General features: G+C 38.5%; 1 protein-coding gene and 1 non-coding gene across 5 annotated transcripts in view; both read left to right on the top strand.

Annotated features, from left to right (window-relative positions):
* DIAPH3 (diaphanous related formin 3) overlaps window positions 1-17,440 on the top strand; it is a 553,005-nt gene that overhangs the window by 498,060 nt on the left and 37,505 nt on the right. The gene's annotated exons all lie outside the window — the stretch shown is intronic.
* On the top strand, window positions 6,875-7,037 carry LOC130019557 (U1 spliceosomal RNA). The gene has a single exon (XR_008791863.1). It is a non-coding gene; the product is annotated as a U1 spliceosomal RNA (small nuclear RNA).

Here is a 17,440-nt window from a genome sequence, read left to right on the forward strand (position 1 = left end):
TGACCTTCCTTAATAAGGGGCAATGTCCTAGTTATATTTAATGTGCAATGTTGTCTTGTATTGAGGATTTTGTTGTTTCAAAATTCAGAAACCTCTGTGATGCAGCAGGTGTTATATTTGTGAGAGGAAATGGTATTATATTTAAGCAAAAATTGTACACTTTTTTTAGAGTCAGGTTTATATATAAAGTGTAAGATTAAACAAAGAAAGCACAATATAGTCTTCAAGGAATCTATCATAAAAAGGAAGACATGCAAATAAAGAGATATTTGTAAGAGGGATAAGTATTAAGAAATAAAATAGTTAGACAATGTAATAATAATAGCAGAGCCTGTTCTAAAGGTGTTTCCCCAAAGATGCAGTGCCTTAAATGGAGAAGAGAATCAAACTACACTGACTGAGGTAGGTCCAGAAGGTGGGTGTGGGAGCCAGCAACATGGAGAATTGATTGGGAATGAAAATAATGGATTGGTTTGAGACCAGGTAAGAGGATATTGCAATCCATCCAGATAAGAGATGGTGATGGTGTATACCAAAATTGAAGTAGTTAAGATAAAGATAAACTATAGACTATGGCAAGTGATTGTATGTGGAAGAATAAACAACTGATAAACATCTTGCAAAAGTTACTGATTTGAGCAGATAAAGACTCCTTCCTGAAAAAGGGATTACTGCTTAGTTGAGAGAAGCCAGAAAAGATCTTGTGAGAGACTGCCCAGTCAACTTAAAACAGAACTGGGTTCTCCTCAGGATGCTCTCTTTGCCCAGTGACTGCTGTGCTGTGCCAATCTCAACACAACAGTCTTATCCTCCTCTTCTCTTTCTCTGGGGTGTGTTCAGTAACAGAAGATGCCTGTCTTGCTTTTATCTCATCTCTTAAGGCTTTTTTATTTCTTTTTAGGTCACACCAGTGATACTCGGGTTATTCCTGGCTCTACACTCAGGAATCATCCTGGTGGTGCTCAGGGGACCATATGGAATACTGGGAATCGAACCTGGGTTGGAAGTGTGCAAGGCAAATTCTCTACCTGCTGTGCTATCACTCCAGCCTCTCTATGGCTTCTTTTTGGGGGATTTTATGGCACTAACTCACTGCCTTTGTTTGGTTCTTGATTTTAGTCTCCCAATACTATTTGTGCCTTTTGTCCTTTGTGTCCTTTTGTGTTTCATTGTCCCCCAAAAAGAATTCAGAAGAAAATTAAACTGTGTCGAGTATAGATTGCCCTATACCTGGTAGTATTCTACCACCTGTTGTTCTGGAGCACTAATCACTGCTGCCTGGCCCAAAGCCCAGCAACTACGTCGATTCATGCAGTGAAAACTTGTTGCATCATCTCTGTCAAGTAACATACGAAGCCAGGGAAAGAACATATACATTGGAATTATTAAAAATTTTTATCTAGAGGTCCAGAGAGATAGTACAGCAGATTAGGCCCTTGCCTTGCATGCAGCCAACCTGGGTTTGATCCCTGACACCCTCTAGAGTCCCCCAAACCCTTGCAGGAGTGGTCCCTAGTCATAGACACATAAGTAAATTCTGGAGGACCAGTGAGATAATACAATTGGTAAAGCACAGAGCCAGGTAAACTGCTGAGTATGGGGCAACACTTAAAAAATAGAAAAAAAAAAACCCTAGGGATGGGAATATGGCCACTCACTGCTAGAATAAATTCCTCACATTTGTGCAGCTCAGGGTTCAAGCTCTGCTATTGAATAACTACTGAATTTGAAAGCTTCGATCTAAATTCTAGCTTTCACATTCAACAACTCTGTGAACTTATCCCAGAATACTCATCGCATGTTCTCTGTTCCTTGATTTGTTCATCTATGAAATAGAAACATATATATCTCCAGTTGTGCTGAGGATTTAATAAAGCATAAAAGTTAAGAGCTTTGGATTTTTTTTCTACCTGTCATATTGGTGGTGGTAAGAGATAGAAATGGTTGTGATGAGCAATGGTGGTGGCTATGAATTGCAATGGGAGAATCACTGAGGCAGTGGGAAATGTAGTAGGAATTGGTGGTAGACTTTTAATCGTGACAGTTGGGGGGTGGCGGTAGTAGATTACGCAGTAGAAGCTAGCCTTGGCTGCCTTGCTCAGAAGGGCTGTGGATAAGAAAGACGCTCCAAGCTTCAAGGACTGTCTAGTACAAAGGAGTTTTTAAATTTAGTTGGGCTCTATTGTTAGGAAACAAATCACTATCCTCACTTAAACTTGGACCTTGGAGAATATATTTTATGAGTTCAACACTGAATTACTTTCACAGTTCAAGAACACTGACAAAGTGACTTGAAAGTGTACAACAATTATCTATTTCAGAAAGTCAATTTAGGGGTACAAAGTCTATATTAAAATGGAAAGAACAATGCGGACTTGCATGTACTTTAAAGAGCAAGCTAAACCCTTGTTTCTTGGACAGAGTGCACTATAGTCATTCAATTACATACTCTGGGCTATTTTTGTCATTTTAACAGAACAAACTGATTTCAAAGTATAGCTTTGTTCCCTGTAATAAACTGTGTTGTTTAAAAACTTTCAGGCAGAATTCAGAGTTCTGTGTGAATATTCTCTTTGTTTTCATTTTGTTGTCACTTGGTCAGTTGCATCAATTTCATAAAAAATTACTTAGGAGGAAAGTATAGTAAGCAAGTTTAGAAATTAAATACAGTGGTGATACTACTTCATGCTTGTTAAGCCCCTAACTTATAGATCAGGCACTATGTTCACATATTTACACAGTATGTCACTTTGTAATCACAATAAATAGATGGGAAACAATTTTTTTTTGCATTTTACAGATAAAGTAAAACTTAGACTTCCCTGTAGCAGCATTCACGACCCTTTTTTTAAACACATTATGAATTGGTCATGCTCGCTGTCATTCCTTTCTTGATAATATAGCCATAATTTAGTAAGGATTGAGTTTTCAAGTTCATTCAAATTCTATTTTTAGATACCTGAATCACCAATTTGTCAATTATATCCCTTTTCTACCCTCGTATTTTTAATTTCCTGCCACTTTTAGCATTGTAGTTTTAAATACCATTTGTTTTGCCTTTTAACTACCCTTTAAATGTATTGAGAATGTTGGAAATAACAGTAATGACCATTTTTTTCACTTAAGTCTAAAATAAGTTTTTAGATACTTGAAGTCTAAAATAAGTTGTTTTCAGACTGTGCAGTGAGACAGGTAGCTCAAAGGACGGGAGTGCATGATTTGCACATAGGCTCCTGAGTTCGATGCCCTGCACCTCATGTTTCAAGCAACTACAGAAGTAACCCCTGAGCATCTCTGGGTGAAACCAACAAAGAAAGACAAAAAGATGTTTTCAGAGACGGTCTTTTTTTTTTTTTTTTTTTAATTAGGTTATGAAACTTTTTTTTTTCCCCTTTATTTTATTTTATTTTTTTTAAAGTTGTAGATTTACAATTTTTTGTGCTTTGGTTTCAATTATACAATGATCAGATACCCATCCCTCCACCAGTGCCCATTTTCCACCACCATGGGTAATATCCCTCCCACCCCCATCCCCCCATCCCCCCGTCTCTGTGGCAGGGCAATCCCCTGTGTTCTCTCTCTCCTTTTGGGTGTTGTGGTCTGCAAAAGAGGCATTGAATGGCAAACATGTTCAGTCCATAGTCTACTTTCGACATGCATCTCCCCTCCTGGGAGGATCCTCCAAACATCCTTTATTTGGTGCTCCCTTCTCTATCTGAATAGCCCTTTCCTCTAGGATACCCGGCTGGCCTCTAAGTTATGGAGTAATCCTCCTGGTGCTGATCTCAGCTATTCTTGGGTATTAATCTCATACTTTGTTACTTTATATCCCCCAGATGAATGCAATCTTTCTATGTCTATCCCTCTCTTTCTGACTCATTTCGCTTAGCATGATACTTTCCATATTGTACCACTTGTATGTAAATTTCATGACTTCATCTTTTCTAAGAGCTACATAGTACTCCATTGTGTAGATGTACCAAAGTTTCTTTAACCAGTCATCTGTTCTTGGGCATTCAGGTTTCTTCCAGTTTCTGGCTATTGTAAAGAGGGCTGCAATGAACAAACAAGTGCAGATGTCACTTCGACTATACATTTTTGCCTCTCTGGGATATATTCCCAGGAGTGGTATTGCTGGGTCAAATGGGAGCTCAATTTCTAATTTTTTGAGAATCGTCCATACTGTTTTCCAGAAGGGCTGAACCAGTGGACATTCCCACCAACAGTGAAGGAGTGTCCCTTTCTCGCCACATCCACGCCAGCATCGGTTGCTTTTGTTCTTTTGAATGTGGGCCAGTCTCTGAGGTGTGAGATGGTATCTCATTGTGGTTTTGATCTGCATCTCCCTGATGATTAATGATGTAGAGCATTTTCTCATGTGCTTTTTTGCCATTCGGATTTCTTCTTTGAGAAAGTTTCTGTTCATTTCATTGCCCCATTTTTGGATGGGGTTGGATGTTTTCTTCTTGTGGAGTTTAACCAGTATTTTGTATATCCTGGATATCAACCCCTTGTCAGATGTGTATTCGGTGAATATCCTTTCCCATTCTGTAGACTGTCTTTGTACTTTGGTCACTGTTTCTTTGGAGGTGCAGAAGCTTCTTAGTTTAAGATAGTCCCATTTATCTATCTCTGTTTTCACTTGCTCGGCCAGTGGCGTGGCATCTTTGAAGATACCATTAGCTTCAATGTCATGGAGGGTTTTGCCAACTTTATCTTCAATGTACCTTATGGTTTCTGGTCTGATGTTGAGGTCTTTAATCCATTTTGATCTTACTTTTGTACATGGTGTTAGGCAGAGTTCTGAGCCTATTTTTTTGCATGTAGCCGAGAGACGGTCTTTTTTACACATAACTTTCCTTAGTTGGCTATAAGGATGCGTTATTTTTGAAAGACCAATTTAATAGTGGTACACAAGCCGTATAAAATTTATGGCTGATTCAGAGCCCATTTATCAGTAAAATACAAAGAAACCTATGGACAGTGCTGCAGGGATATTGACCTTTGGGTATGATATGGTAACATTTTCCACCTAAAGCTTAAACATACTATTGTAAACTGTGTTGCCACATCAGCAATGAAAAGTATAAAACTATTGGGCCAGAGAGACAGAACAAGGGTTGAAGTGCTTGCTTACACATGTGAAAGAGCCTTAGTATTTTAATGATATTTTCTATAAATTTTATTGTGACCTTTAGTTGTTCTTGGAAGTTCTCCTTTTCTGAGGGGTTCCATCACTCTCTGGGTGGTATCTTGTTTTCTCCATCTACAAGAGATCAGTTTAGTTTGTTTGTTTGTTTGTTTTAATCTCGGATGTGATTTTCATGGCTTTATCTGCTTCAGAGTGACTTCATAGCTTTCAGAAAAACTATTACCTGCTATCCTTTCCTATCTGTCTGCCTGCAATAAAGTGTACAAAAGACATGTGCCCATCTAAAAATATATTAGCCATAATTTTGTTTCAGGCACATATCAGTCTTCTGTATTTTCCATAGATATCAATGAGTTTTTGTGTATCTGCATATCTGTAGATTTTAGGAAAAGTGATTTTTGAAATTCATCTTTAGCAATTAAGAAGTGCCATATATGCCCAGGAAGTTTTTTTCACAAATTCCTTTTAAAATTAGTTTTTGTCTACAGCAGATAATTTTTGTTGTTATATTTTTCTAGAAGAGTAGTAGTTTTGATTGTTGTTGTTTGTTGCTTGTGGAGAGTTGAAATGAAGATAATTTGTAAAACAATACATCTTATTTAAAATATCCAGAAACAGAATGGGGCTGCAGAGATAAAAGATTTGGCCTGGAGCCATAGTACATGGATGGGGCACTTACCTAGCATAGGGCTGACCCAAATTAGATCTTGGTTCCATGTTTACTGTCCTGAGCCCTGCCAGGAATGGGATGTCTGAGTACAGAACCAGGGATCCTCCTGTCATGGCCCCAAAATGAACAAATAAAGTGGAGGTATTATCACCAGACACACGGTATTTTAAACAATGAGACTAGATTGGTTTTAAAATTTAACTATAAAAGAGATGATATTCAAGGACTGAGTATTGGGACCTTCTAACAATTGAAGTTCAAGATAAGAAAGAGAAAGTATCTAAACGCTGAGATGGATGACCAAGCAGAAGTGATGTCCCTGAAGCTAAGTAAGGGCAACTCAACAACTGTTACCTGTATACCTCCCACACCCACCAAGAGGTGAGAAATGAGAAATGACTATTTGCTTAATTAACATGGAGGTGACTGATGAAGGTTAGGTAGGTGACAATGGATGGGAAAAGTTCCTAACTGAAGTGGGTTAAAAAAAAATAAAGAGTATTTGAAAACTGATTTCAGGGAAGTTTGCTGTCAAACGGAGAAGCAGATTATTATTTTGGGAAGGAATTGAAGTCAAGACAAAGCATTTGTTTTCAAATGAGAGAGATAGTGACATGTTTTCTAAAGAGAACAGTGATATGTGATGAGAAACTGATTATTTTAAGAATCACTGTCACTGTCCTTCCGTTGTTCATCGATTTGCTCGAGCAGGCCCAGTAACGTCTCCATCGTGAGACTTCTTGTTACTGTGTTTGGCATATCGAATACGTCACTGGGAGCTTGCCAGGCTCTGCCATGCGGGCGAGATACTCTTGGTAGCTTGCTGGGCTCTCCGAGGGGGCAGAGGAATCGAACTCGGGTCGGACATGTTGGCTGCGTGCAAGGCAAATGCCCTACCGCTGTGCTATCGCTCCAGCCCATTTTAAGAATAAATGCATCAATTACTAGTGTACTGCCCATGAATGATACTTTGAGATCTGAATCCCAAGTAAATGAGTGGGCGATACTAGAGCTTGGAGAGTTCATTGGTAGAAACAAGAAAAGGTCGAGAGATACTTACCTGTCAAGGGACATTGCATGATCACGAACGTGGTTTTTCCAGGACGAGGCTTATCAGTTGTACTCCGGATGTGGTAACCGCTGCTATTTACCCAAATGTGAGAACTCCACTGCACAATTTTTGGTAGTGAGGGACTGTGTTCATGCTCTCCCCTGAAAAAAGAGAAGAAAAGAAAAGGTAGAGAAAGCCTGAGGGCCACAGCAAGTAGGCAAGAAAAGATTACCAGTGAAGGGAACTGTAAAATCTCTTATTTTACTTCCCGGTGATCATCGATTTGCTCGAGCGGGCCCAGTAACGTCTCCATTGGAGACTTTGTTGTTACTGTGTTTGGCATATCGAATACATCCCGGGAGCTTGCCAGGCTCTGCCGTGCGGGCGAGATACTCTCGGTAGCTTGCCGGGCTCTCCGAGAGGGGCGGAGGAATCGAACTCGGGTCGGCCATGTTGGCCGCTTGTAAGGCGAACGCCCTACCCGCTGTGCTATAGCTCCAGCCCTTTTCGTCAGACTTATTTTACTGGTTGGGTAATTTCATTCTTTCTAGTTTAATAATGTTATTAAAAAACTTTAATTGTACCTATGTTTTAAGCCACTTTCAGAAAAATAATAAACCTTCATATGAAATGATTCATCGGCTCCTCAAAGTTACAAATTTGGAGAATGAAAACTTGCCAGAAATACCAGATGTTCTACTTCAGTTCTTTTGATTCCTCTAGCCTTTCATATGTTCACTCAATTGTAACTTTCTAAAACCTTATTTTGCACTTTTCTTTTAGTGTGTTGTAACTCTAAGTCCAGTTTATTTCAAGTTTAATCTGGGAAAGCCATGCTTTCCAGATATTTAGCCAGTTTCAAAATTACTTACCTAGGTGCCAGGGTACTGTATTTAATGTACTGAGTAATGATTTCTGATTGCTGGTCAACCCATATTCCAATGCCTTTACCCCTCAAGGTATTGTTCTCTTGGGGGAAATTGTTAGCTGTTCAATGTTTTGAGACCAGAAACATTTAAAAGTGCATTAAAACTTAAATTTGGAGCCTGCTGGAAACACATTTAACTTGCTTTACTACTAAATTCCAATAATTTCTTTCCTGTAATGAATATGATTTCATTTTCTGTTAGTCCCTTTTCTCAGACAGATGGATATAACAATTTTCCAAAATTATCGCCACAATAACTGCTAATATAATTACTTTCTTGGATTTATAGGAATGTGTCAGTTCTACTCAATCAAAATATCCCTATCGAAAACATGTTGAAAATATAAGATATTAACATTTTTCTTGGTGCTTTTAATTTGAAGAAATCAATTTATCTTATTGTCTAAAATACTAATACAATGAATAAGAATTATCAGTAGCAATCTGAGACTAATGAAAGAGTAAAAAGAGGAAAAGAGTGACCTCTCAGGGACTAATTGCTTTATTTCCTGTTACTAATATCAGGAAGTTGAAGATTCTTTTTTTTTTCTTATCAAGAATCTAGTTAACAAACGAACAGCCTATTAACTAGTGGCTTAAGTCTATCTAGACCCCTTTCAGTGTTTCATTATTTTGGTACCTCTGGTATTTTGTTATGTCAGAGATTTTTTATAAAATTATCAGGAAATGTATTAGACAAAACCATTATTTGTGGTCTTTTCTGATGGTGCTCATGGGATCTGCATTGTCAGGGATCAAACCCAGGTCTCCCATATCCAAAGCATGTGTTCTACCCTTTGAGTTCCCTCACTAGTCTTGGTTATTTGAAATTGTAAGGAAATAAAATATATGGCTGCATATAAAATGGATATGATTTGTAGGAACTCTAAGCATTAGGAATATAAGGCCACAACTCTGACCCATCCGTTGATGGGTTTATTTGGGAGTGCTTTAAAGTACTGCTCAAGGGGCTCAGACCACTTCTGGAGATACTGAGGTCATCTGTTCAGTGCTGAGGCCTGAGCATAAGAGAAAGCTCAGGTCTTGCGATGCCACAGACTACCAGGGACACCCTGGGGGCATCTGGGGCCTCCAGAGCCAAACCTGGAGATGTTCAGGCTGCCATAAGATATGAGAGATTGAATCTATCTTGAACTGTATCCCCTGACATTGTTGGCTGACTCTTCACTCAAAAATTACATGGAATCATTTTATGCTATTTTCAACATCAGTGGATACAACCATGTGATTTTTATCCTTTCATAAAGGTGTGTATCACATTTATTAACTTAAGGAGAGTTTAGCCATCCTTTCACTTCTGGAATAAGCCCTACATGGTCTTTGTGTATCATTCTTCTAGTGTATTGTTTAATCCCGTTTTCTAGCGGCCATGGAGATAGTACAGTAGGGAGGGTGCTTGCCTTGCATGCAGCCAACCTGGCCCTATCCCCTGCACACCATATAGTTTCCAAGCATGGTCAGAAGTGATCCCTGAGTGCAGAGCCAGTAGTAAGCCCCCTGAGCACCACTTGGTGTGACCCAAAAAACAAAAAGTCCATCTGCCAGTATTTTCTAAGAATGTTCACATCTTTTCACGTGTCTTTGTCTGAGATATTTGTCTGATTTCCTTGTCAGATTTTGGAATTAGAATAGTAACTGGCTTTATAGAAAGTGTTTTCCCCCACCTTTCAATTTTATGGAAAAGTTCAGAGAGATATCTACTAAGTCTTTAGAAGATGGGTTGAATTCATTTGTGAAATCATCTGATCCTGTACTTGTGGTTGGGGGAAAAGGGAACTTTTGATTACTGTTTTTATTTCCTAACAAGCACTGAGTCTATTCTGTTTTTTTTTTCCCTGAGTTTGTTTGGTCTATTGTTGTTTCTAAGAATTTGTCTTTCTAGATGATAGTTTGCTGCCCTGATTTGTGTACTGTTGTGATTCTGTTTTTCTGTAACATCTGTTGTAACTTCACTTTAAGGTTTGATTTTATTTACATTTTATTTTTTCAGCTAAAGGTTTGTCGGTTTTGTTAATTTCAGAGAGTGAGATCTTGATTTTATTGATCTTCTGAATTAGCTTTTTAATATCTTTTAATGCTTCCTCTAATTTTTATTAAGCCTTTTTTCCACTGAATTTTCATTTACTTTTTCATTTCCTAACTCTTTTAGATACACACATAAGATTATTTATTTGTGATTTTTGTTTCCTGTGGCAAGTCTATACTGAAAGAAACTTACCTCTTAGTGCTGGCTTTGCAACATCCCACATTATCAGGTTCTCATATTTTTATTTTCATCCATCTCCAGGTATATTTTAAATGTTAAAATTTGATATCCTCCTTGATTCATTAGTTGTTTAGGAGCATTTATATTGTCCACAAACTACCTACTTTGCGTTGATTTATACTGTGAGACCATTGTGATCCAAAAAGATGCTTGATAATAATTTTCTCCTTTTTCTTCTCGTTTTTTTTCTTTTTTCTTATTTTTTTTTCAATGGAGGCCTCTTCTGGTGATATTTAGCCTGTCAGCAATAAGTATGACTTCAGTGGTCCTGCCAAATGCACTACTGCCTAGACCAAGTGGCGTTCGTTGGCCACATAGTGGCCACAGATAGAATTTAATGCCTTGGACATGCTGGCTATGTGCTATACTACTTGACCAGTCTCCCTGGATCTATGATTTTAATCTTTATAAATTTATTGAGACTTGTTATGTGTCCCAATGTTATCTATCCTTAGGAATATTCCCTGGACACTTGAAAAAGTCTGTTTATTGTATTTTGGAATGGAATTCTCTATAAGTCTATCTTCTCTGATTTGTCCCTTAAGGCCATTGTTGACTTATTGATTTTCTGTTTGGATGATCTGTTCATTGCTGTAAGTTGTGTGTTAGGGCCCCATACTATTATTTTATTACTATATAATGGATCCCAATCTAATACGGTGTTTATATTAGATCTTAATGTATTTACTTCTATTATATTGCTGCATTTTGGTGCTCTTGTATTGTGTGTGTGTGTGTGTGTGTGTGTGTGTGTGTGTAGTTTATCCTTCCTATTACAATCTCCTTTTATCACTATAGTGTCCATTTTTAATCTTTTGCTGTCTTTCAGGAGCTGAAATCTATATTATATAAACAGCAGTTTTTCCCTTTTTACATTTGTTATAGACTTGAATTACCACTTTCTACCTCTTCATTCTAAGTCTATTGTTGTCTTTATAGCTTAAGTGAATCTCCTGTAAACAGCATAGAGTTTGGTGTTTTAATCTAGTCCAACTTTCTACTCTGCCTTTTGTCAACTTACACTTATGAGACAGTTTTTATTTGAGGGTTTATGCTATCATTTGTCTTCCATTTTTTTGATTCTGTTTATTTCCCATTAAATTTTGAGTCTCAACTTCTTTTTACTGATTTAGATAGAACTCCTTTCAGCATTTTTGTTGTTGTTGTTGTACTTGTGTTTGTTTTGGAGCCCCACCAAAAACAACTGTGCTTTGGACTTAGTCCTGGCTCTGCACCCAGGGATGACTCTTGAGGATCAAATTCAGGTCAGCTGTGTACAAGTCGAGCACCCTAACCTATTTATTATTACTCCGGCCCCCTTTCAGCATTTTTTTTTTCAGGAAGGTCTAGTGTTAGCAAATTCCTTCAGCATCATTTGTCCATGAATTTCTTTATTTTTTTTTCCTTAATTCTGAAGTCAGTTGTCATTTTTGAGAAGTTTGGGCAATTTACCATTCCACTCTCCTCTGGCCTGTAGAGTTTCTGCTGAGAAATCCGACGAATGTCTGTTTGGAATACCTTTATAACTTATATGCTCATCTTTCTTCCATAATCAGTGTTCTTTGTCTTAAACTTTTGACCATCTCACTATTGTGTGATTTTGTGTGAGTCTCTGCATTTAGAAAACCGGAGGTATGTTAACTTGTTAAACTTGTACATTTGATTTCTTCCCCAAATCTGGGGGTTTTCCATCTATTTTTTTCTTTAAGTAACTGTTTATACTTTTTCTTTTCTGTTACCCTTCTGAGATTCCCTTGTTGTAATAATGGACAAAGTTATCCTTATGTTGTCATTCCTAATGGAATCAGGTAGTCTCTGTGCTTCTTCTCCTGCCATCGACCAAGTGATTTGTGAGTTGTTATCTTCAAGATCATTGGTTCATCCATCCTTTTGGTCTATTCTGTTTCCATAGATTTCTCTAGCACTCTTGATTTTGTGTATTGTTTTCTTTATATTTTGAGCCTTTTTTTGTTTTGTTTTTAATTTAAAGCTTCACTTTTCTACCTTCTCAATTTTATTTCTGTGCTGATTAGTTTGTTTTACTGGGTTTTGGGCTCTCTCTTTGATTAACCTTTGAGTTTTCTTCTACTTCACTGAGTTTATTGCAACGATTTTGCACTCTCCCAGATAAGGAGACAAAATCTTTCATGTCTTTGAGGTTGAATTCTGAGGAGTTGTTGTCTCCTTATGATAGCATATTTCCAAGTAGCAACACTTCCAAGTTGCCAAGTGTTATATTTTGTGGTCTGACAACTTTACTACTGTAATGGCTCTTCTTTTTAAAATCTGGATCAGCAGTTTAAAGTTGAACTGCTTATCCTCTATTTTTCCAATAGGTAAAGGTGTTTTGTTGTTATTGTTTTTCCCTCTTCTGGCTTCATTTAGGCTGCATTTCAACTTCTGGGTCAGCTGGGGGGCCATCTGCTATTGCAACAGAAAGAGGGAAGTAGGTCCTGGTTCGTGACTATGCCATTGCTAACAGACCTCTTCTCCCTGACCTGAGACTCGGTCCTTTGTTTATTGTCAGTGAACTTCACAATGTAAGTGAAGATCCTCAGTGGTGGAGCAGAATAATTTCTAGAGCAGGGCTTCTTAAACTTTTTCTGGCATAACCCTGTACTACAAAAAAAAAAATTTATGCAGCACTGGGTATATAGTTGTGAGATTATAAATCAGGTACTTCCTTATAATTCTAAAGAAACTGATTTTTTTTTTAAACAGGGGATATGGTTGGACCAGCAGGTTATTCCTGGTTCTATGGGAATTACTTCTGGCGGGCATGGTGGATACTGGGTGTTGAATACATATCAGCTACATGCAAGGCAAATGCCGTACCCAATGTATTATCGCTCTGGCTCCATAGTCTATATTTTTAAGAAGCTAGATTCTAGAATGCCTCTCTATTGTCCTTCTTGTGAGATCCTGGCCTGTGCAAAGGCCAGTTCTACTCCACTTCCCCTGCTGTGGGATTCCTCTGGGCCAGGGCATGTGACTTTACACCATCACTGCTCTCTTCTTTTTCCTCCTCGGTGCCTCTCACTTGCCTAGCAACCCTACCCACTGTGCCTGCTGCCAGCCTGCTACCTGCAATCTTCTCTGCACCTTCTCTGACCGACTGTGCCTGAATTCTCCACCTTCAATGCAGAAATTGTTTTTTCTATGATTGTAGAGGGAGAGCTTCGGTCTCACCCAGCATGGTTTGGGGGGGATTCTCAGTGGTTTTTCTTCCTGGCTACTCTTTAGTTGTTCCTCTTGGGAGCAAAACAAGGACACTCATGCAGTGCCATCTTGATAACATCACAATGCTTTTTAATATTAGCACAGGGACCGTGTTCCACTCCAGGCTTTTAAATAAAGGATTTGTGAAATCCAAATAAGTTACTGTAGCACTTCATAATAGACGTCTCTATTCTGGACATACTCCTTGACCTTCCTTGTATCCTTTAATTCTTACCTTTCATGTGCTTTGTATATTTTGAATAATGCTTAACTGTAGGACTAAAATAATGCAACAGAACACTAGAATTCTTATTTCAGCAATATATTACAGTTACAAATTAACTACTTTCTTGAAATTGGCTTCAGAGTCAATTCATAAACTACCCAAGAAGTCTCATTTACATTATTGTCCTCCCTTAATGATTAAAAATTATGTTGTGGCTCATTTAAAAAAAAAACATACCTCATCATAAAGGTTATCTGATTTTTTTTTCTAAAGTCAAATCCATTGTTAAGGGGGAGAATTTTTACCACAACTGAGAACGAAGATGCCATAGCCCTTGAGGCCATTAGCCATTATAGGAAAATCAGAAGAATATTCTAAGCAGACTCAGAAGGGTATCAAAGAGGTAATAATATAACATCCTACAGAAATTTTTGAAAGAGTACGTTTTTAATTAGGTTCCTTGATGCTTAAGCTTTTATGGCTTTTCTGGTCACTGAGAGTATCTTGCCCGCATGGCAAGCCTGGCAAGCTACCCATTACATATTCAATATGCCAAACACAGTAACAAGTCTCACAGTGCTACTGGGCCCACTCGAGCAAATCGATGAACAACAGGGTGACAGTGACAGTGACAGTTGGCATGAATTTTTTAATAACTGTTTTACAGACCTCTTTCAGGTAGATAATATTGTGTTCATTTTTGAATGGTCAATAATTATTATAATCTTTAGTATATAGTAAGAGGGTCATGGAAATAAGTGATGGCAGAATGAAACCTATAAACAAATCAATTCACTTTATGCCTACAAATCACTTTATACCTAACTCCTATAAACCTATAAACAAACCAGCTCACTTTGTATTAAAGAATCACTTTATTTGGACTTCTCATACCTTAGCATGCAATGTTCATCAATTCATGTTCTCCACATTTTTGCAAGTTGTGCAGGAAAACGTGAAAAAATAGATAAAACCTTCAGCCCTACTGACGAATCCCCTCTATTGAAGAAAAGAAGTAATAGAAACTAAATAAATGAATTATATTTTATGTTAGATGGTAAAGTGTGCTATATAAAAAATAAGGAAGCAAACCTTTGCTGTTGGAAGGAGTCAGAGTTGGTGGCAGATCATCATCCGTGGCAGAAATAACTAGAAGCCACACAAGTAGAAATGACAGACAAAGCACATAAATCATCTGGAGCTTCGTGAAGCTCTGAGGACGAGGTGAATTAGTATTTTTGAGAGGAGATGACTTTCTGACACCAGCCTATGACGTGTATTTGCACACATGAGAGACTAGAGAGATGATGTGTGATGCCTGCAGTTACTGAGACTGTGGACTGAGGATCCGGGCTCCATAATGCCCCCCAAAAGAGGGTAGCTTTTCAAAAGTGTGTGTGTGTGTGTGTGTGTGTGTGTGTGTGGTGTAGCTACTTAGGAGCAGAGAAACCACTCTTGGGGCAGACATTGTGGACTATGTTAGTAAAAAGAGAGCATTGCAGGACTTTACAAAATTATGTTTTCCTTTGTGGGTGTTTAAAGCTGGGGACAGTGAAAAGTTACATAAGACTAAGTCCAACCAGAAAACATCTGTTGAGGAAATAACAGCCTGCCAGGCAGTCATCTGAAAACTCCAAAGGGCTGTGCCCTAGGAATTGAAGCAAATCTGAATAGACCGAGCATTATGAAACCGTTCCGGGCAGCTCAGTTTCTCCTCTATGTTAAGGTTGTACTCACTCTCCCTAGGAAAGCGTTAATGCTCTGCTGGAAGATATCATCTGAGGCAGATATGGTTTACAGTTTTGTTATTTCACATATGTATAGAAAGAGAGATAATGTACAGAAGTCAGTGAGACATTGCTAGGCATGCCCTAGGGTAAGAAATACAACCACAGACTCACCAAATGGTTGCACAGACATTAGCATTACTAGTTAAGGACTGTAAAATTGTTATTATTATTACAGGCAGAGAATTGAAATCCATAAAAATTCTAGATTGAAAAATACAGAATATGCAATTAAAATAGTTATAATGTTGCTTTTAACCAAAAAAAAAAAAAAAGGACAAATGAACTGAAACATAGGTCAGTAGACTATCACTATCAGAAAAACAAGACAGCAGGGAAAGGTAAACTAGACATGAGACACATGAAAAGTTTTCAGAGTAGAATTCAGTAGGCATTTGCCAGGATACATATTTATCTGAAATTATTGAGCTGTTACTCAAACAAGTCACTGCATTCAATATATAATTTCAACACATAATTAATATGAAAATATTATTGACCATATACTTTCTTCTTTCAGTCATTAAAAACAACATATATTTTACTCTTCACAGTCAGTTTGGACTCTTTCTCCTGTCTGTGGCTCCACAATGGGCAAGCACAATTACACTTAAACAATTAGAATCCCAAAGAAACTGGGGCGCCCTCTAGGGAGGTTCAGGGCGCTCTCTAGAGGGTTGTGGACTGGGCTGAGTTGCTTCCCCCCACCCCAACCCACCTACCTGCCAAAGACCCAGAAGTTGCATGCACACCCTACACCTGCCTCCATGCCAATGGCCCAGCTCCACTGTTTCGTACCTAATCTCTGCAGAATCATCAAATTGACAAAAAATTTCAGGTACACCGGTTTTCAGGCTGAGAACTCTGGGGGTCTTGATGATATAGGAGCTGGCAGTCTTTCCTATCCTCACCCCTTCTTCTAGAAGCCCAGGCAGCCACACCCACACCTCACAGCCATTGCCATGTAAATTCATTGGCCCAGTTCCACAGATCCTGGAGTTTCTGGACCAAATTCCACAGTACTGACATCCCAGCAGGAACACATCAAATTAGATGAGAAAGTAACGTAGAAGACACAGAAGCCAACTACCCTCAATAAACAATAACACATAAGGCTCAACTAGCAACAAAATGCTTAGTAAACCCTCAAACAAGGACTTAATGACCCCAGGGTGAGATATAGCAATCTTCATAAATTCTATCTTGCTGAAGTAATTTTTAGTAATTCTATTAGCCGTTTAGTTGTAACAAGCAATATAAAATATTTTGTGCCTGTTAAGGGGACAAACTTCAGGGAGGGGAGTTGTTGGAAAAATGGGGACAGCGGTGTAGGAAAGGTCACACTGGTGGTGGAATTGGTGTTAGAACATTGAATGCATGTAACAACTATAACATACACAACTTTGTAATCCATGGTCTTTATATGTTTATTTTTAATCCCAGAGGAAGATAGGAAAGGGGAATGAGAAAATGCTGTGTGCTGTTAGAAAAGATGAAGTCATGAAATTTACATACAAGTGGTACTACATGGAAAATATCATGCTAAGTGAAATGAGTCAGAAAGAGAGGGACAGACATTGAAAGATTGCATTCATCTGCGGAACATAAAGTAACAAAATAGGAGACCAACATCCCAACATCCAAGAATAGTCGAGATAAGTACCAGGAGGTTCACTCGATGGCTTGGAGGCCAGCCGCCCATGCTAGGGGAAAAGGCAGCTCAGATAGAGAAGAGAGCACCAAGTAAAGAGTGTTGGGAGGACCCTCCCAGGATGGGAGATTCATGCTAAAAGTAGACTGTAGACTGAACATGATAGCCGCTCAATGCCTCTTTTGCAAACCACAGCACCCAAAAGGAGAGAAAAAATAAAAGGGGTGCCACGAGGGTGGGGGGGTGGGAGGGATATTGGGAGCACTGGAGGTGGAGAATGGGCACTGGTGGAGGAATGGGTACTCAATCACTGTATAACTGAAACCCAAGCACAAAAAATTGTAAGTCTACAACTGTACCACACGGTGTTTCATTAATAAAAATAATTTTTAAAAAATCTCAGGGCTGGGGCGAATGGAGACATTATTGGCGCCCGCTTGAGTAAATCAGTGACAGTGATACAGTGACA

The sequence above is a fragment of the Sorex fumeus genome, unplaced genomic scaffold, assembly GCF_029834395.1.
Source record: "Sorex fumeus unplaced genomic scaffold, SorFum_2.1 ptg000008l, whole genome shotgun sequence".
Classification (NCBI taxonomy): Eukaryota; Metazoa; Chordata; class Mammalia; order Eulipotyphla; family Soricidae; genus Sorex; species Sorex fumeus.